At 42.6% G+C, this 21,419-nt stretch overlaps 1 pseudogene; it reads right to left on the reverse strand.

Moving 5' to 3' along the window:
* Window positions 1–8,277: 8,277 nt before the first annotated feature.
* On the reverse strand, window positions 8,278–18,966 carry LOC147087239 (Fc receptor-like protein 5; annotated as a pseudogene).
* Between the last annotated feature and the right edge of the window lie 2,453 nt (window positions 18,967–21,419).

Raw genomic sequence — 21,419 nt, forward strand, 5'->3', positions numbered from 1 at the left:
ATTGGAATTCTCTACCCCAGAGGGCTGTGGATGCTGATTCGTTGAGCATATTCAAGGCTGAGACAGATTGATTTTTGCACTCTAGGTGAGCCAAGGAATATGTATCTTCTCAGATACCTCGATCTCAATTTTTTTCTGATTACCTTCCTGTGAAACACCTTGGACCGTTTAAGGAAAGGATATAAATGCAAGTTGTTTTTATTGGACTTTCCAACCTCATGGGACCTTGTAGTAAATAAACAAACACCACTACTGTGTAATTAGACTTCTGCGAAATTGTAATGCCTTTATTCAGATACTGAACGCATGACATTGCTGTACGCTCAAATGCATATGCTATTATAAAGCTATTAAATCATCTTCCATGCCATTAACAGTTATAATTATTTCCTGCAACAAAGCATCACCCGGGCAGAGCGCAGAGAGGAAACTCTGGCAGGGCAGAGGGGAATCGCACAGTTTTAACATAATAAACCCCGTTTTTATCAGTGAAAGGAAAGTCAATCCCATTCCTCAAGGTGCGCGCGATACTCTGCGCCAGATTTAACATTCGGCGCTCTGCTATGGTGAAACTTAGCACCCAGGCAGTAAAAGCAAAAACATATTTTACACCAAATTATTTAGAGCAGAATTGACTTCCTGGAGGAAACTCCAGCAGTAGCGGAGAGGGCAAAGATGTTCATGAAGTTTCCTGATCTATTCTAATTTCCCCAAAGTGAGGTCCGTTCTGTAATGTGCAAGCTTAGTAAGAAGTTTTACTTTACTAAAACACCGCTTCTACCCTCCTGCTGCAAGGTGGTGCCGAGAGTATTGGCGAAATTGATAGCCCCCAATCCGGTGGTTAATCGATTATTCAAATTCATGGACTGGGGGTCAAGTTTGCATTTTGTACCCGACTACACAGAAACAGCGATTCAGTCACAATTATCTCAAGGAACATGGCAAAAAGGATGGAATTTAAACTTGAGTTGTACAAATCCTTGGTCAGACCCGGTCTGGAATACTGCGGTCATTTCTGGGCATCGCTCTTCAGGAAGGATCTATTGGCCTTGGAAGGGGTGCAGCGCAGATTCACCAGAATGTTACCGTGGCTTAGAGAGTTACATTCTGAGGATAGGTTGCATTGACTTGGATTGTTTTCCCTTGAGTACAGGAGATTATTGTGCAAATTAATCAAGGTTCTTAAAATGTTTACACTATCTGATAGGTTGGCTATAGGTAATCTACTTCTTCTGGTAATGAAATCTATAACAAGGTAATTATAAAATTAGAGGTAGGCCGCTCAGAAGCAAATTCAGGAAGCACATCTTCACGCGAAGTTTTGCAGAAATTTAGAAGTTTACCCGCAGAAAGGCTCTGTGCTGGGGGACAATAGGAGATTTCGAGAGAGGGATTGAAAAGTTTTGTTAGGTCAGCGTATCAAATGATTAGGCACAATCCGGGTAAACCGAGTTGAGGTTCAGACCAACCATGATCTCATTCCATAGAGAAGGCTCGAGGGGCTGAATGGCCGGCTCCTGGTTACCATGTTCTAAAATGTTTGTTTAAATTACGCACAAAGTAAACTAAATACCTGGAGTGGGGTCAGACATTTCTCACAGATTACTTTTCTATAGATGGCTTCTTGCAAACACAAAGTCTCGCTGAATAATATTTTAATGGGTGAAATGCTGATGACCATGGCATTGTCCGGTACTGTTGAGATGGATGTGCCTGGTCTTCTAGAGTTTCACTGCGCATAGAGGACGGAGTCCTCACCGAGGTTTTGGACGATGTCTCGCTGACTCTGAAAGGAATGGTGCAAATGGTCAGAAATGCAATCGAACAACTCCACTCTGGTAACAGTTCAGCGAAATTCTATCAGCTGATGCTCCAAGGCAGAAGCCGAAAAATGTCAAAAGCAGCGTTGTTGGAGTGAGCAGTATTAAACGGGGAATATTGCACTGCTCTAAAGGGTATTAACTGTCTGCTAACGGTTACATTTGCAGATGAAGTTTTCACCTCAGGTAATGCTGTTTGTTTAAAACAAGAAGGGACTCTCGAGCAGCAGCAGGGCAACAGGACATGATGGAAACAGAGAGCGGGAGGAATTTTCTACTTGATCAGAGGTGCTGAAGGGACGATAAGGGTTCGGCCTCCGATCACTTTGACATCGATGGAAAGGGACATCAGTAAGGTGTAAAATGGGCGGCTGAATCCAGATCACTGTTTTAGGCCCACTCTAAGCCAAAAGTTCCACCGCCTATCTCTGACAGCATCGGAAAATGAAGGGACCACTTAACTTTCCAGGTGGGATACTAGGATGTTGTGTGTAAGACGTGGAAACCGCATGTTGGTTCAGTGGGTGAAATAGAATATGGTCTTGTTTATGTCAAAATGCTCTGCATATTCCAGACATTAACCAATTGTTAAACTGTAAATGCTGTACACTGCCTAGATTCGCTTGTACAGGAGTGTGTTTGCAGCTGCATTCGTGGTAATTGAACTCTGTAATTTCCCTTCAGTTCCTATAGCGGGCCCAAATCTACACCTCACCCCTCAAATATTATTGTTCTATTGCAAATACATTTGTTCAATCCGGTTAGAAAAATAGAGATCCGTTCATTATTCTGCATTGGACATCATTCTGTCGCCGTTTAAAGACATATTGAAGTGTGATCAAAAACATTTTTGCCCTCATGTATATTAATTACTGGACAAGGCAATTGTGATATTTCAAAAGAAGAAGAACTCTGTTGGAGAAGGCAACAAATATTTGGACACATCGTTCCAGGAGATGGAATGAGCGAGATAAAAGTCCACATCAATGGAAAAATAAAACCCCAGTGCATTTTTAACTTACATCGTTTACTCTCGGCAATGTTTGCAGGTTAAGAACAGCATCTAAACAAAACAAAACACAATAACAAATGGATTGATGTTTAAATACTTAGAGCATTTCCCACTTTTATTAAAGAGTTTTATTCCTATGGAGGTTTTGTTTATCATCATATGGATGGGACACCATCTCCACACTCAATAGTGGGAACTAGCTGGCCATTGACAACTACCAATGGGTATTTGACTATCCACTAGGAAGTGAATGCACCTCCTATGCTGAGCTTCCCTTCTCAATTCCTCGGTTTCTCCAGGAAGTGGATGGGTTGGCTGAGGTTTCTCTCGACATGGGCAGTAGATTTTCACTGTATGACTTGATGTTTCTCGGATTATCGCTGATGCAGCGATAGCTTGCCTAATCTAGAGTTGTCCTGTGATCTCAATGAGTGCTAAATTCTCGATTGTTGAATATTAATGCATTTTTATCCATGATAATAACTTTAGCTATTTGAATAAGGAAACACTTGATTCCGAAATATTGACATCATACAGGCATGTTGCTACCTCTCTACAAAATCTTACTTGCTGTTGTAAAAATGTTGTCATCCTTTTTGTTCAATCTTTGCTCATTATAATAACCTATGTGATCCTTTATTCTGGAAACTTTATATGTAAATGTCTCACACTGTTGTTACACCATCTAACCACGGGTGGCACTACAACGCATTAAACGTTACTGGAGAAGAAGTTCGATGCTCCTCCTAACCCAATGTGTTAGCTTCACATCTTTGAAAGGGTTTTGCTATTTAACATTAAATAACAATAAAACGTGAAGTATTGTACGAAAGGGAAAGACGGCCAACATTGGAATTTAATTACATCTGTGTACCCCATTCCAGTAATCCACTACCCTACAAGAGCAAAAAGTGGAAGGAGCGCACGTCAACCCATGCAGCCCACCAACCCACCCCTTCAACCCCCGTCTGCCCCACCTTTGGCAGAGCGTGTAGTCACCTGAGAACTAATTTTTAGTGTGGAAGCAAGTCATCCTCGGTTCCGACTGACACCCTAAGAAGATGACCCTGCAATGCTGCACTTGAAGACTCTACTTAGCCCGGACTCCACATGCCTATTGCACTGCGAATTCGATGAGCAATACCATACAAATCTTTTGTGCTCTTTATAAATCGCACTTCCGATTGTAATTAGTTGCTTCACATTGCTCATGATAAATTCCTCTGCTTGATTCACTTGTAGAATCAAAATCTGCGACAGAAATTTGGCATACTGTAATTACATCTATCCACCAGTGGTGGCGTGGTGCAGCTTCTCAGCATGTTTGCAAAAACCTGTGATGCTTTTACCGACTCCACTTGCTTCAGCAATTGCCATCTATTACACTACTGTACTGTAAATATATAAATATTTAAAACAATGCATGATCAGATTTCCTATTAGAAACAAATTAGCACAGTGGGTCGGAATAAAAAAGGGGTTTGTTTTACATCTATGTGCCGGGTCCAGCGACCTCTTTCCGACTATCCTCTCTGCATCTGTTGACTACACTCCCTCTTCACTCCCTGTCTGAAAAATCACTTTCATTGAATGATGAAAATATATATTCAGAGTTTATTTTGATTCTTGGTCAGATTCACTAAATGATTCAGAATGATTGACAGTTTATGTGATTCACAGTTGGTTTGCTAATACAATAAAATGTCTACAAACGGTTACTAGAAATGTAACAATAATATTGTGTTCATTCCTTTTCGTTAACTGCAAGAAAAGCTAAATGCAAAGGAGATTTTTGGATGTTGGAATACAAAACTGACCTTACATGTTAGGGTCTCACTGCTTTGGTCACCAGGAGGCGCTGTGTTCCTTAAAACAACATATATCGTCAATTAATCATTTTATTTTCGATGGCACAGATCATTAAATTCTTGATACAGGTATTGATTGGATTTCAGACATGGATCCCATGTTATATGTAGAAGTATCTCTCTGCCCACGTCCTGGAACATGTGTTTATCCAACTGTTCCCAGGCCAGGTTATTCCTTGTTACCCTGGAACTAATGATTAGTTTGACGTCTAGGGTGATTAATGAGGACCTATCTCCTGCTCTCACCATGTGGAGCGGCACCATTACATAGTTTGTGAATATTTCCTCCCGTTGGACAATCTTTTTGGCGAGCAGAATTTCCATTGGGCTAAAAATAAGAATTTGATGAAATCATCACAAACCGATTCGCGATATCGATTCAGTGAGCACAAAGAGGGATTTCATCTATCATTGAGCTGTCGTTAATATGGGATCCCCAGATGAGAAAGGCTATAGTTTAATGAGATAATGAACAAAAACACATTTAAAGGGATGTAGTGCAGATGCAAACAAAATTACTGAAGTAAGTGAAAACTGCCTGGATTAGTGTTTGAATATGGTTGAGTTTGTGTGATTGTGTGTGTGTTTGAGTGTGTGTGATTGTGTGTGTGTTTGAGTGTGTGTGTGTTTTATTATGATTGTGTGTTTGAGTGTGTGTATGTGTGTTTTAATATGTGTGTGTTTGAGTTTGAGCGTATGCTTTATTATGAGCGTGTATCTGTGTCTTTCACTGAACGTATGAGAAAATATATGTGTCCTTGTGTGTGAATATATGTGATTATGTATACCAGTCTGTGTATATGTATATGAATTTGTGAGTGTATGTATGTATATACACACGTGTTGGAGTGTGTGCGTGAGTGTGAGTGGGGGAGTTTCTTTCTAATATGAAAAGGAAGTGAAGTATACAGGGTACAATTATTCCTGAACATCTGCATCTGAGTTTTATCTTGGCCAGGTGTGGTTGTAATTGACAATTCAACAGTCAATGATCTCACCTCATTTCTCTGCTGCTTCTCCACTTCCCTGAGAAGAAAATGTAAGTGTTAGAAATCTGAGCCAAAAAATGGTTTACAAAATAGGAATAAGAGTAGAGTCAATGAGCTGAAAAGGTCTTTTGGACACAGAAACCTGTGCCCCAGCACCATAACTGTCCCGACACAACCACCCAATGTTTTATGAAGGAACCCGAAGGGGGTACTTTTAAATTAACCCACCGGTGGGAAACGGTCGAATTCAGGCAGGATGTCCATTGTACACAGCGCCCATCTCCTGCTCCGCTAAACTATAATTTCATTCCATGCTGTGTTGCAGGTTTTCCTCCTCCATACTCATGTACTACCCTAACCACCTCCACAACATCACCTCTCAGCCGTCTCCTTCCAGACTAAGAATACCGAGTTTTTCGATTCATTCGTTACAATGTGACACTGTGGGTTGGAATTCCACTTGACTGGTAAAGGAAAATGGGCGGTATCGCTCACTCTGCATGTTCTACACCCCACAGGACATTCAGTTCCATACATGGGGAATACCATAGGTGGCAAATGCGATATCATCCATCTTGCACGATCAAGTAAGACACATTTGTACCCCAGTAATGCAGTTGCTCAAAATTAGCAGTAGCGTTGAGCCGCCCATTCTACGTTAAAATCTATATTCTATTGAAATCAATGATACTAAATATCGGATGGAGCAAATAACAGGCGGCTATTTAAAATACTCCCGTTATGTGCTTCCACCAAAGACGCATTTCTACCCAGGACCCTTTCTGCTTCGACCCTCGCTATTTCGCCTGTCTGTCTACGATTTCCAAATATTTACAATCAGAGCTTATGGGTGAAGTGGGAGATGGTTGGAGGAGGTTGTCAGTACTGTGTTCATGGAGAGGCGGCAGTAAGCATGGTCTGCGTGTCTGTAATGAACGGATAATGCATGTTGATTAACCCACCTTTCTTCCAGAAGCACACACCCAACAGAACAAAGATGAGAATCAGACCCACAGCAGAGCCAACACCAGCCTCCAGCGCAAAGGATTTATCTAAGTGAGGTAAAGGGACACAGCGTAACCAAGTTAAACAACAGTTTCTACAAAAAATAGATAATCTGCAGCTTAACAGAAGCCACCGATAGGCAGTGGATCCGGAGTGAATTCCAAAGCAGAAAAAATACATAAGAAATTAAAAGGTTGATATAATATCATAGAATTGCACAGAAAAGAATGAGTCCATTTGGCCCATCGAGCCTGTGAAAGAGCTATACAAATAGTATCACACCTCTGCTCATTCCCCACAGCCCTGCATTTTGTTCTCACTTTCAAGTATATATCCGATTCCCTTTGGAATGTTACTATTTAATCTGCTTCCACCTCACTTTCAGGCAGTGCATTCCAGATTACAACAACTCGCTTGTTTATTTAATAATTTTATCTCACCTCTGTGTTTTGCCAGTGATCTTTAATCTGTGCCCTGTGGTTATCGACCCCACTGCCAGTAGAATCAGTTTCTCCTTATCTGCTCTATCGTAAACCCTCATAATTTTGAACCATTCTATTACATCTCCCCTTAACATTCTCTGCTCTAAGGAGAAGGACCTCAGATTCCCTTGTCTCTTCACATAAAATGGCATAGCATTTCCAAAACTCGCGATACTTAATGTTAGCGGTTCCTTGGATTTTCATGGTTTCGAAAACGTGCCTCAGATGTTCAAAGTCTTTCTCTCCTCCTCTGTTTATTATAATAAATGACCCGCATTAAATCAGTGCTGCAATATCAGCGAATCAGTAATAAAGTCGGCGGGGGTTTGGCATGCAGTTGACGTCACAATGCATTGGGAGAACATGACGCAGCACGAAGCTGATTCTCATTGTTCGATTGATTAGTTGCCTCGTTCATTCTTTGATTCTTTCATTGGATATTAACCGTGTTCTGGGACAAAGCGACTGTTCCCAGCTGGCGGCAAAAATATAACAGATTGCACGTAAATTAGTCAGTTTCATTCTGTAAGTTTCATTCTGGTCATTGGGTCAAAACTGCGCATGCGAGGAGAGAATGAGTTGAGCTAATTTTTTAGGTGCGGACCTTTGTCACAACATCCTGCTCTCTCCACAGACGCCGACTGAACTGTTGTATATTTCAAACAGCAGATTGTTTGTTTTGCTTATTGCTTACCAGGTTAAAATGACCTTTTGTTAAAGTCGGTAACGTGAATATTTTTTTTTCTCAGCTTCCCTAGGGTTAATCTTGCACTATTATAGAATCGATGAGGAACTACAGGAGAAAGCGAGTGAATCAAACTTTTAATCGGAGTTGGAGAAGTAAAACCATCCAATGGTTAGCGCTTTAGTTCTGCCATCAGTCACGCAGTAAGTAGCAAACACTTAATGGAATAAGAGTCAAAGGGTATTCGGGCACTGGCGTAAAAGTGGGCAATGTCACATCGCCCACCTGTTCAGTCCTGTATGACGGGGTGTAAAGTGGGCAGCCTATGAGTCAACATCCAATAAGAATTTTAACATATTAATGTCATTTACATGCCAGTTTTAATCCTTAAACAGAACAACTGATGCACACTAACTATGATGCAAGCACCCCTTGTGCTGGGGTCCGATAAATACAGTGACTCTGTGAATCTCACTCACCTCCTACAGTTATATGTACAGGGTCACTCAGAGCCGATGTTAGCCGCCTTCCACTCACATCCGCTTTGTACAGGCAGGTGTAACTTCCTCCATCGGAATGACCTATATTCCTGATGGTGAAGGTGAGAGAATTACACCCTGCAGCAGCATGCTGGACATCCGTGTGATTCGTTTCTCCATGTCTGTATAAGTAAAATGTGATGCCAGGAAGCTCCCGTGGGCTTGTACAGTTAAAGGTGACTTCTCCACCCTTCACAAGAACATTGGAATCCATTGATATATTTGGTTTGGGTAGACCTGTAATTCGAAAGGAACAAGTAGTGACCATCGATTCAAAATGCAATATAGACTTATTCTTGAGAACCAAAATATGAATGAGCTGGGCTTGTGTACACAGCGGATAACTGAAACGTTTGGAGAAGACAAGACAGTCGATAATATAGTGAGCAGTGAGGATGATATCAACACACATCAAGGGGACATGATTCTGCTATTCCCATTTACACTTCCTCTAGACCCAGCTTTTGTTTCTTTACTGGTCCCATACCATCTCCTTTTGCATTGTACAATCAGACCTACTGTAATTTAATCTTTCCTGCCTTCCAACCTAACACAGACCTTCCCATTTGATCTTTCCTCCCTTCCCCATTTCACTGCCTCTGCATTTGCTTAAAATGTTTTATAACTCTAAGTTTTCCAGTTCTGAGGAAAGATCATCGATGTGAAACGTTAACACTGTTTCTCTCTCTACAGAGGCTGCCTGGCCTGCTGAGTATTTACAGCATGTTCTGTTTTTATTTCAGGATTACATAGAGAGACTGGTGAAATTGAGAGAAACATGGCAGATGAAATCTAATGCAGATAAGTGTGAAGTGACACAATTTCGTAGAAAGAATTAAGAGGGAATGTTTAAATGAAATTGTACAATTTCAAACGTCGTGCAGGAACAGAGGGACCTGGGGTGCACATGCACAAGTCTTTGAATGTGGCGGGATAGGCTGAAGTTACATTTAAAGAAAAGCTGTATCAAACAGAGGCTTAGACTACAAAGTCAAAGAAGATATGCTAAAGCTGTAGGAATCACTGGTTAGACGCCATGTAGGAATACTGTGTCCCAGAATAGGGCACTACACTTTAGGAAGGATGTCAATGCCTTACAGATGGTGTAGAGGAGATTTACCAGAATGGTTCCAGGGAAGAGGGATTTCAGTTATATTGAGAGACTGGAGAAGCTGTGATTGACTCGTCAGAGCAGAGAAGGTTGAGTAGAGATTTAATAGAGGTGATCAAAATCATGAAGCGTTTAGATAGATTAAATAAGGAGAACGTTTTTCCAGTGACAGCAAGGTAGGTAACCAGGGGACGCAGGTCTGATTGTACAAATCAAACTTCCTCTCCACCTTCTCTGCTCTAAGGAGAACTACCCCAGCTTCTCTACTCTATCCACGTAACTGAGGTCCGTCCTCCCTGGAATCGTCCTCGTAAATCTTCTCTGCCCTTCTCTAAGGCCTTCCAACCCTTCCTAGAGTGCGGTGCCCAGAATTAGACCCAATGCTCCAGTTGAGGCCGAACAAGTGTTTTATAAATGTTTATTATGACATCCTTGCTTTTGTACTTTATGCTGCTATTTAAGAAGTTCAGGATCCCGTATGCTTGTATAACCGTTTTGTCAACCTGCCCTGCCACCTTCAACAATGTGTGCACAAATACCTCCAGGTTTCTCTGGTTACACATACACTTTAACGTTGTAGCTTTTAGTTTTTATTGTCTCTCCTCGTTCTTCGTACCAAATATATCATGTCACACTCTTCCACGTTGATATATTTCGTATTGTTACTGCATCTGTGGTAAATGAATGTAAAGAACAACAGAAATTGATTTCTGCATGTTCTTGTGCCATGAAAGGCTGGTAACTCAATAACGATTGTGACGTGTTTAATTGAAATGTTCATATCGGCAATTGAGATTCGACAAAAAGGGAACTGATGGTTTCAAAAAGAAAATAAATCAGTTGGGGATCTTGTTCCAAAATCTGGGCTTATCGCTGAAATTACCATCTTTGATACCAGGAGAAGATATTTTCCTTTGAAATTCACATTTCTGCTAACTTAGTCGAGCCATAACCTGAATAAAAAGAGTGAACAACTCCCATAAACTGTGTGGATTTACATTTCACATCAGGCAGTGCAGAGTTGCTCGGCTGTAGGATGTGGGCTTCGCTGGCAAGGCTGGCATTTAGTGCCCGAACCCAGTAGCCCTTGAGAAGATGATGGTCAGTCTTCTTCTTTAACCCATTTATGCTCCCACAATGCTGTTCGGTATGGACTTCCAAGATTTTGAGCGAGCGACGATGAAGGAACGCTAAATATATTTCCAAGTCAGGATGGTGTGTGACTTGGAGGTGGAACTAGGAGATTATGCTGTTCAGATGCTACGACTGCCATCGTCCTTTTTTATGATGGAAGTCGAGGGATTTCGAGGTGCAGACGAAATCCATTGAGTGATATGAAACCTTAAATGTACTTAAGTTAAAATATTTTGCGTATCAGGATGTTTTTGTAAATCTCATTCCGCTGTTTCGGTTATCTGACTGAGAATCTGTAATCTGACAAGGCCACCCACACTGGCGGTGCCTCGTGAGGTGACCATACATTCAGTGGAGTTAAAACTTTGGCAGGAAGAAGCCATTTGACGTTAAACATTCCACTGTGGTAGTTCCAGACATTTAGTGAGTAAAATTGGAAATCAGGGTCAGATTTTGCGTGATTTTAAGAGATAGCCGGCCGCCCCCTGTCAGAATGTGTTGTCTTCACATCGCTAAATATCCAATCTCTCAGCTCCATCAAACAGCATTCCCTCAGTACTCAGTCACAGGGACAATGGTAAACTAGCACGATATTAGATTCCATTTAAGTCAATGGAGGGTATAATTGGGCGGAGAGTAAAATGGAAGGTCGATCCCTATCCGCCTCTTTTCCACCTGGAGGGTGTGGTTAAAGTTACCCTCCAAGTGTCGCCATGGACTGTGAGCTCATGTTTTTCGTCGGGATTGAATGCACAACATTCAGACGCAATGGAGTATAAATTCGTCTTGTACAGTAGCCTAAAGCAGGCGATAGCTCAACATCAGCACGTTTTACACATCGCCGGATTTCCATTTCAATTGCCTGCAATGGAATCAGAAATCTGTCGGGTGTGAATCGGGCGGCTGTTTCGCTTTCGCCTGTTTTACGCTAATTCCCGTGAGGAATGTCACAGTATCTCCAGTAATGCCCTTTGCGGTGAGCAGGTGCACAGCGAGTGATTGCAGGGCATGTTACATGAATCCTGTCAAGAGTTGAGGAATCAGATTAAAACCTAGCCCCACTATGTATGAAAGGAGGGAGAGAGGAAACGAGGAACTACAGGCCAGTTAGCCTGACATCAGTAGTAGGGAAATAGTTCGAATCTGTTATTGAGGAAATGGTAATAGGTCACTCAGAAAATACAAATAGCATTGACAGAGTCAACACGGATTTATGAAAGTGAAATCATGTTTGACAAATCTGGTGGAGTTTTTGAAGTTGTAAATGGCAGAATTGATAAGGGGGAATCAGTGGAGGTGGTGTATTTGAATTTTCAGAAGGCATTCGATAAGGTGCCAAACACGAGGTTACTAAACAGAATTAGGGCTCATGGGATTGGGGATAATATATTTGCATGTATTGAGGATTGGTTAACGGACAGAAAACAGAGAGTTGCAATAAAAGATTCATTTTCGGGTTGGCAGGCTGTAACAAGTGGGGTTATGTAAGGATCTTTGCTTGGGCCTCAGCTTTTCACAATCTACATCAATGATTTGGATTAGGGGACCAATTGTAATATATTCAAGTTTGCTGATGATACAGAGCTGGTGCAACTTAAGGTGTGAGGAGAATGCAAGAAGGCTTCCAGGTGATATAGACAGGCAAAGTGAGTGGGCAGGGACAGGGCAAATGGAACAGAATGTGCAGAAGTGTGAGTCTAGATCCAAGGTCCACAGTCTCAGGTTAAGGTTTCGGCCATTTAGGAATGAGATGAGGAGAAATTTTTACACTGACTGGATGATAAATCTTTGGAATTCAGTACCCCATAGGGCTGTGAAGGCTCAGTCGTTGAGTATATTCAAGACAGAGGTAGATAGATTTTTGAATATTAAGGGAATCAAGGGATATGTGGATAGTGCAGGACAGTGGAGATGCTGTAGAAGATTGCGAATGATCCTACTGAATGGCAGAGCAAGCTTGAAGGGCCAAATGGCCTTTCCTGCTCCTGTGTCTTATATCCTTATGTTCTTAAAACCAATTCTGTTTTATTCCTCTCTCCAAATATTAAACCATTAATTCAGTTACAGTGATAGAAGCATGATTTTATAAACATACCAAGAGTGCTGGAAAAATACTAAAATCCTCTGCTCCCTGTCACTCACCTGCTACAGTGACCATCACAGACTCACTGCGCTGAGTTTCTAACCACCTTCCATTGACGAAGGTCCGATATTTGCACTGGTACCGCCCTCCTTGGTCAGTACTGTTAACCGGGATTGTTAAAATGTTGTCCTTTCTGATCATTTGATCAGATTGCAGGTATTGATTATCTTTGTATAAGTAGAATGCTTGCCTCGATAATCTCCGGTCACATTGCAGGTAATGGTGATCGCCTCTCCTACTACATACACCCCACTCGGTTGATCAAGTGATATCATTGGTGTAGTTAGCGGATCTGTGGTAAAATAAATATAAAGTACAGTTAGAAATGGATCTGCGGATTTCCACGTGCAGTGCAAGGTTGGGAACTCATTGATGATTGTGCGGTGTTGAAGCACAGTTTCCCATCGGATACAGAGATTCCGCAATAGGGGAGTTCGGGAATTGATTATAAAAAAAGATTGACTTGCATTTCTCTAGCGCCATGCATAACCATTGGACGTCCCAAAGCAGTTTACAGCCAATTTAGTAATCTTGAAGTGTATTCGCTGTTGTTATGTGGGAAATCAAATGGTGGTGCCAAAGAACCAAAATCCGCTCAAGTTCTCGGTCCAAAGTCCGGTTTCAGGCCAGAGATTTTACTCGGGGATGCGAGCGGAACAAGGAAATGGTTGCTTTGAAATGCCCAGTGCTGTTACTTTAGCAAGGTGAAGATGAGATCAGAGAGAGTGAAAGTCTTCATTATTCCCATAGCAGCGACTGGTACCACTGCAAGTATGATACCCCCGCCAACAGAAGGCAGTGAGCAACCAATCTAAGCGAGGCTTTGAGTGCCACACTTTTGAAATAATTTAGCCGTTTTTGCGAGCACACAATTATTTTTATATATACCATTGTGGTTGTCGCTGGCATGTCCAGCAACTACTGTTTCCCCTCCAGAAGGTGTGGGTGGCCTTCTAATTGAACCTTAGTGAGGCCAGTGTGGTCAAAGTGCACAACAATGTAATGAATTGTAAGGGTTGGACGTACCAACGATGAAGGAACAGCAATATATGTCCAAGTCAGGATGGTGTGTGACTTGGAGGGGAACTTTGAGGCGGTGATGTTCCCATGTACCTGCTGCCCTTGTCCTTCTAGGAGGAATAGAACGCTGGTTTGGGAGGAGCAGCCGCAGAAGCCTTGGTGACTTGCTGCAGTGCATCTTGTAGATGGGAAACACTGCAGCGACTTTGCGCCGGTGGTGGACAGAGTGAATGTTTAATGTGCTGCATGATTTGCCAATCAAGTGAGCTGCGTTGTCTTGGATTGTGTCACGCTTCCTGATTTGCAGCTGCTCTCACCCAGAGATGTGGAGAGTATTCAATCACACTCTGGAGTTGTGCAAGGAGATGGTGGAAAGGCTTTGTGGAGTCAGGAGGTGAGACACTCGCCGCAGAATTCCCTGCCTCAGACCTGCTCTAGTAGCCACTGTGTTTATTTGAAGGTGAATTTGGAGTGGATGTTGTTCCCATGCACCTGCTGCCCTTGTCCTTCTGGCTGGTGGAGGTCCCGTGTAAGTGAAATGCTGACGAAATGCAATGAAGAGAGAGATATGGAAACCCACAAAGTAATTCGATTAAAATATCACACATAATAGGATCATTTTGAAAGTCTTGGCACGCAGATTCTGTTCTCGGACAGAGAAACCTGTAATCTGTTATGGCCAGCCCATCTGGCAAGCTTCTTGAGCTGACACTACACTCAGTGGAGTTAAATCCCACACGCTGTGCTTTCATTGTGGCAATAAAATTTAAAGTTTAAACATGAAGTGGGACATTTTTTTGGAGGCGGATCCTTGAACATAGTGTTTATGATTCGATTTTATACACATAATTAAATGGAAAGCTTTATCAGGCAGGGCTGAAAACGGGCGGCCGAATCGCTAGCGCCCGTTTTGAGCTACCACCCATGACGAATTTCATCGCCTTATCTCCAGTAATGCCCTTTGTCGGTAATGGATTCACATCAATTGAACACAGGTCCAGAATTATATGAATCCTTTCGAGAATTGATCAATAGGTTCAAAACCCATTCGGTTTCTTCCTCTATCCTAATATTAAAACATTCATGTTGTTCCAATGATTAAAGCATGATTTTATAAAAATTCCAAGAGCTTGATAAAATCATACAAAATCCATTGATCCCTGTCACTCACCTGCTACAGTGACCGTCACAGACTCGCTACGATGAGATTCTAACCGTCTTCCCTTGACAGAGGTTTTATAGTGGCACTGGTACCGCCCTCCCTGGCCTTTACTGGTAACTGGGATTTTTCCAATGTTGTCCTTTCTGATATTTTGATAGGATTGCAGATATTGATTATCTTTGTAAAAGTAGAACAATTTATCTCGATAATCTTCAGTCAAGGTGCAGGAAATGGTGACCGTCCCTCCTACTACATACACCCCACTCGGTTGATCAAGAGTTATCACTGGTGTTGTTAGCGGAGCTGTGGTGAAATAAATGGAAAGTACAATTAGAAATGCATCTGGGGATTTTCATGTAAAGCGCAAGGTTGGGATCTCAATGATGATATATATCCAAGTCAGGCTGATTTGTGACTTGGAGGTGAACTTGGAGGTGGTGGTGTTCCCATGCGCCTCCTGCACTTATCCTTCTAGGTGGGAGAGGTTGCAGGTTTGGGAGGTGCTGCCGAAGAAGTCTTGGTGACTTGCTGCAGTGCAACTTGTAGATGGTAAACACTGCAGCCACTTTGTGCCGGTGGTGGATAGAGTGACTGTTTAAAGTGCTGCATAATTTGCCAATCAAGTGACCTGCTTTGTCTTGGATTGTGTCACGCTTCCTGAGTTGCAGCTGCTCTCATCCAGAGATGTGGAGAGTATTCAATCCCACTCTTGACTTGTGCAAAGAGATGGTGGAAAGGCTTTGTGGAGTCAGGAGGTGAGACACTCGCCACAGAATTCCCTGCCTCCGACCAGCTCTAGTAGTCACAGTGTTTATGTGGAGGTGAATTTGGAGTGGATGTTGCTCCCATGAGTCTGCTGCCCTTGTCGTTCTGGCTGGTGAAGGTCCCGTGGAATTGAAATACTACCGAAATGCAATGCAGGGAGAGAGATGGAAACCCACGAGATAATTAGATTAAAATATCGTGCATATCAAGATCTTATTGAAAATCTCAGCACGCAGATTCTCCTGTAAGCTTGCAGAGCTTCTTGAGATGACAGTACACTCAGTGGGGTTAAATCCCTGGCGCTGTGCTGTCATTGTGGCACTAATCGTTGATTGTTCGAACCTCTAGTGATAAACATTTTCTTAGGCGGATCCTTGAATCAGGCGGCCGCAATTTTATTTTGTACACATAATTAAATGGAAAACATAATCAGGCGGGTCATAAAATGAGCGGCAAATCGCTATCGCCCATGTAATGCTACCGCAGGCCATATGTTTCATTCTCCGATATTGTCATTATGTGAGAGACAAGCAGTGATATCCGATTGTATTACAGTGAAAAAATTGATTCTTACCCATTACCGTTACCTCCACGGTATCACTTCGGTCTGAGGTTATCTGCCGCTCTGACATTGTTCCCTTATACACACAGGAGTAATCTTCTGACCCAGTCCCCATGCTCTCCGTGATGTCAAAGATGATCGCGGATTCCCATGAATTGGCTTTGACCATTTTGATTGGATTATTTTGCCCTCCTCTGTACAAATAGAACATGCTCCCTGAATATGGAGATCGGGCTCTACAGGTAACTCTGACCACCTCCCCTCTCACAAATATTTGATCCAGAAGGTTAAGTGATATTAATGGTTTGTGAGGATGAGCTGTGAGGATAACAAGAAATCAATATCCCGCCGGGCGTGAACGGTTCTGCAATCCGCTTTTCACCCCAGACTATTATACTCTCCTTGAAGTCAAATGAAAGTAATTTCCGAAAGGTTGTGACCCAATCAGCCGACCCGATTTTACGTTGTACTGAAGTGAATTAATGGTAAAATCGGGCGGAGTGTAAATCGTGAAACCGGCCCGAAACAAGCTCTTTCCCGCTTGGTGGATTTGCTCACAATTGCCCACCATGAGCTGTAAGCTGTGAGCTGGATATAGCCAGGACAATGTAAATGACCACCGGCCAGTTTTCTGCTGAGCGAGTAGGTTTAATATCACACACAATGGAATCGGATAGCGTAAAAACGTGCAGCCGATTCACTTTCGTCTTTTTTGCTCCTCCACCCGAGACAAATTTCAGGTGCAATATCTTAGTATTGCTGTTAATAACAGTAGATGCACAGCGGTGTATTCAGGGCCATTGTTACACGGATCCTGTCAAACTTTGAGCAATGAGATCAAAGGCCATTCGCTTTTATTCCTTTCTCCTAACGTTAAACATTTCATTTTGGTATTGTGAATAACACATGGATTTTTGAAAATACCAAGCATGTTGCATAGACATATTAATAAACTCTGCCCCCTGTTACTCACCTACTATTGTCAGCGTAATAGCCTCACTCAGCGGGGAAAATAATTGCCTTCCCTTGAAGGAGATTCCATATTGGCATTGGTACCGCCCTCTTTGGTTACGCTGTGTAATCAGGAATGTTGCAATGTTGCCCTTTGTTACGATTGGGCTAGAGGACAGCATTGGGCCATCTCTGTCAAAGTAGAAGGCTTTATTGCGATAATCTCCGGTCACAGTGCAGGTAATGGTGACCCTCTCTCCTACTACATACACCCCACTCGGTTGTTCAAGAGACATCACTGGCTTTGTTAGCGGATCTGAGGTAAAATGAACGGAAAGCACAATTAGAAATAGATCTGCGGTTGTTCATGTCATTTGTTCACTCAAAAGTGATTGTGCTACGTTGGAGGGAAGTCCTTTCATTGGGGACTGAGATTCCACAAAAGTGGAGTTCGGGACCTGATTAAACGCAAGAGAAAACTTGCATTTATATAGCACCTTTCAGGAACTCAGCAACTCCTAAATCTTTTCACAGACAATGTAATACTTTGGAGCTCAAGTCACAGCTGAAATGTAGGAAATCAAATGGCAGAGTCAAAGAAAATAAATCAGCTTCGATTCTCTTTCCAAAGTCAGATATTAGGCCAGAAAATTTACTCTTCAATACAGGCGGAACAAGGAAAATGCTTAATTGGGCATCGCTATTTCTGCTAATTTAGCGAAGATGAACATGTGGTAAGATTACTGAACCTCCACGTTAACTCTGCGGATTCGCATTTCAAATAATGGACTTATTTCGGTGGTCCCAAAATATTTTTGAATCATTCCAGCTGATGGTAAGACCGTCATTTGTTCCCTATATCAAGTTGGCCTTGAGAAGATGGGGGTGTGTATTCTTCTTGATCCGACGCAATCTGTGTGGGGAAGGTGCTCACACAGTGCTCCCGCAGGGAGTTCCACGGTTTAATGCAGTGAAAAATGATGGAATTACAATATATTTCCAAGTCAGGATGGTCTGAGAGTGGGAGGGGTGCCTTGTGGTGATGGTGTTCCCATACACCTGAAGCTCTTGTCTTCTGGTTGGTGGAGTTCGCTGGTTTGGGATTGTGTAATTGTCCTCCGGAGGTCTATTACTGTCCTCCTCATTGCTCACTATATTTCCGAGTTTCCTCTCGTCTGCCAACTTTGAGACTTATGATCTGTATAACCAAGTCCAGGTCATTGCTATGCATCAAAAATGTATTCCCTCTTGAATGTTGCTATTGAATATGTCTCCAGCACCCTTCCAGGCTTGGCATTCCAGATCACAACATCTCGCCGTGTAACACAGTGCTCTTTAGTTCCTCTCTGGATCTTTTGCCAATGATCTTAAATCTGTGCCTTTGGTTCAGTTTCTATTTTATTTACTCTATCGATAACCCTTATAATTTTGAACATCTCTATTGAGCCGCCCCTTATTCTTTTCAGCTTTAAGGTACAAAACCATCTCATCTAGTCTCTCCAGATAAATAAAAAACTTACCAGTTGTGATATTGCAAAAACGCTGCCCGTCTCACTCACCTGTTACTGTTACTCACACCGAGGCACTAAGTGAGGACCAGGTCCATTGCTCGTTGACAAGGTATCCATACTTGCACTGGTAATCTCCTTGCTGATATCTGCTGGTTGACGCAATGTCAGACACTCTGCTGGTAGTGGGAAATGGAAGTTTGTCCCCATCTTTATAAAAGGTATAATCGCTACCCGGGAAATTTATGTCGCGATTGCAGGTAATTGTGATGTTCTCTCCGGGTAAATACACGCCAGATTCTTCATTCAGGGTAATTTCAGGTTTCAGCTGAAGTTCTACGGTAAAAATCATGCTAAACATTTGTAAAGCATTGACTTGCTGGCAGCTGGAGTATAGTGTAGTGTTCTGGGCACCAAACTTTAAGAACGATGTCAAGGACTTGTATCGGGTAAAGTGAAGGTTCACCAGGATGATCCGGGGGTGAGGGACTTCAGTTACGTGGAGAGATTGCAGAATCTGCGATTGTGCAGAGAAGGTTAAGGGAGAACCTTATTGGTGTATTCTAAATTAAGAGGGGTAAGTTTGAGCAAATAGGGAGAATCTGTATCCTCTGGAAACTGGGTCCATAAATAGAGCTCAGTGGCTTAAAATAATTGAGAAAGGAACAAGAAGGGACCGGCGGAGAATTTCTTCACTCAGCTGATTATAAGATTGGTAAAGCAATAAGTGAAAAGGTGCTGGATACAGATTCCACCGGAACACTCATGATTCAATTGGACATGTATTGAAGGGCGCTAATGTCCAGCTTTAATTTAAAACCTGGTGTGTGGGACACAATTGTACAGCTCTTTCACACAGTTTTCACAGACATGATGGGTGCAGTGGACTACTTCTGTTCTTGAGAGACGGTATCATGCTATGAATTTATGCTCTACCGAAATAGAAAGGGATTGATGTTAGTGACCTGCTTTTGTGATGGCGTTGTTCGCCGACAGAAGGCGCTAATGCACGTTTCAGGGCATCTAAAGTTGCAAGCAAATGGTAGGATAACCCATCAAAGCGAGTGGAGAAACATCTTAGAATTCTCCGTCTTTGTGATGTGCGAAGTTCAGTGCAGTAAGTGTTTATCACTCTCTCGTCTCTGAGTCAGATGATTGTGGGTTCGAGCCCCATTCCAAACACTGGAGCTCATAATCTGGGCCGACACGCCCACTGCAGTACTGAGGGAGTGATGCACTGTGGAGATACCAAACCTTGGATGAAACTTTAAACCGAGGTCCTTACCTTCCTCACAGGTGAATGGTAAATATTCCCTGGCACTTTCTGAAGAGCAGGGAGGTACTTGTGCTCTCTTGTGTCAAGGGAGTAGGAGGTGGTGTTCGTGCTCAGAACGAGTTCAGATAGGGCATATGGGGAGATGGGAGATAATAGGAAATAAAATGCAATTCAAGTTCAGGGCAGGGTGAGCGGGATAAGGGGATGGTTTCTTTTGCAGGGCAAGGGAAGGAGTTGAAGGATCAGAGGCAGCTGAGTGGATGACCTTCGGAATAAAGGAGTGTACTGAGATGAAAAGTTCTAGGGGAGGTGATGGTGGGTTTGGGTATTAGAGGAGGGAGAGGTTTAGGAACACAGCCGAGCTCCGAACACACGGGGTGGGGAGAGAAACTGACATGGGAACTGAAAACACTGAGGACAAGGAGTCGCTCAATGAACAGGTCCTGGGATGAAAGGGAGAAAGCATATCTTAGCAAGAGACTCGGATGGGACTGGAGTTTTTAAGGCAACTATGTCTTGTGGAGAGACCAGGAGCGTGGATCATGTTGAAGGGGTGAATGTAAGTATAGGTAACAGCTGAGCAAGAGTAGAGTCTGCGTTGAGATTTGGTGATTAGGGCCACAGTGCTACCACAGGTGCTAGAATGCAGAAGCACGTCGGGAGGCTTCAGCGAGGTTCATGATGTTGCCATTGTGAGTCAAGTCTCAGGCAAAGCCAATAGATCAAAGCAATTCAGCAATCACCCACATGGATTACAACTGCCTTGTTTGTTTGCATTACATTATACGGCAGCACAGAAACAGGTCATTCGACCCATTAATTCCATGTCTGCTGTTATGCTCTACACGACCCTCCTCCCACCCTCTCCTTCAGACCCCATCAACATATCCTTCTCCTCAACTAGCGAGTTCCATATTCTAACTACTCTCTGGGTAAAGAGGTTTTTCCTGGATTCCCTATTAGATTCATCAATGACGATCTTATGTTGATGGACCATAGATCTGGTCTCCCACGGAAGTTGAAAAATGTTCTCTACAACTGCCCTATCAAACCCGTTCATAATCCTAAAGAGCTTTTTCACATCACCCCTTCGTCTTTATATACCTAGAGAAAAGTGCCCGAGACTTTTCAATCTCTTCTGATAGTTACATTATTTCAGGTCTGGTATCATCGTAGTAAATATACATTGCACCTCCTCCAGTGCCTCTATATCCAGTTTATAATATTAAGACCAGAACTGTTGAGAGTGCTCCAATGTGGTCTGCCTTAAGAAATGAATCCCAGGGCGTTCTTTGTTTTGTTATGTGTTAATTAAATTGTGTCTCAAATCTTAGTGATTTGTGCCCTGTTCCCCCAGTTTCCTCTGCTCTTCAACCCCATTTTGGAA

Source organism: Somniosus microcephalus, unplaced genomic scaffold (genome assembly GCF_052327205.1).
Source record: "Somniosus microcephalus isolate GS21.2 unplaced genomic scaffold, FLI_Smic_1.0 unresolved_chr6, whole genome shotgun sequence".
Classification (NCBI taxonomy): Eukaryota; Metazoa; Chordata; class Chondrichthyes; order Squaliformes; family Somniosidae; genus Somniosus; species Somniosus microcephalus.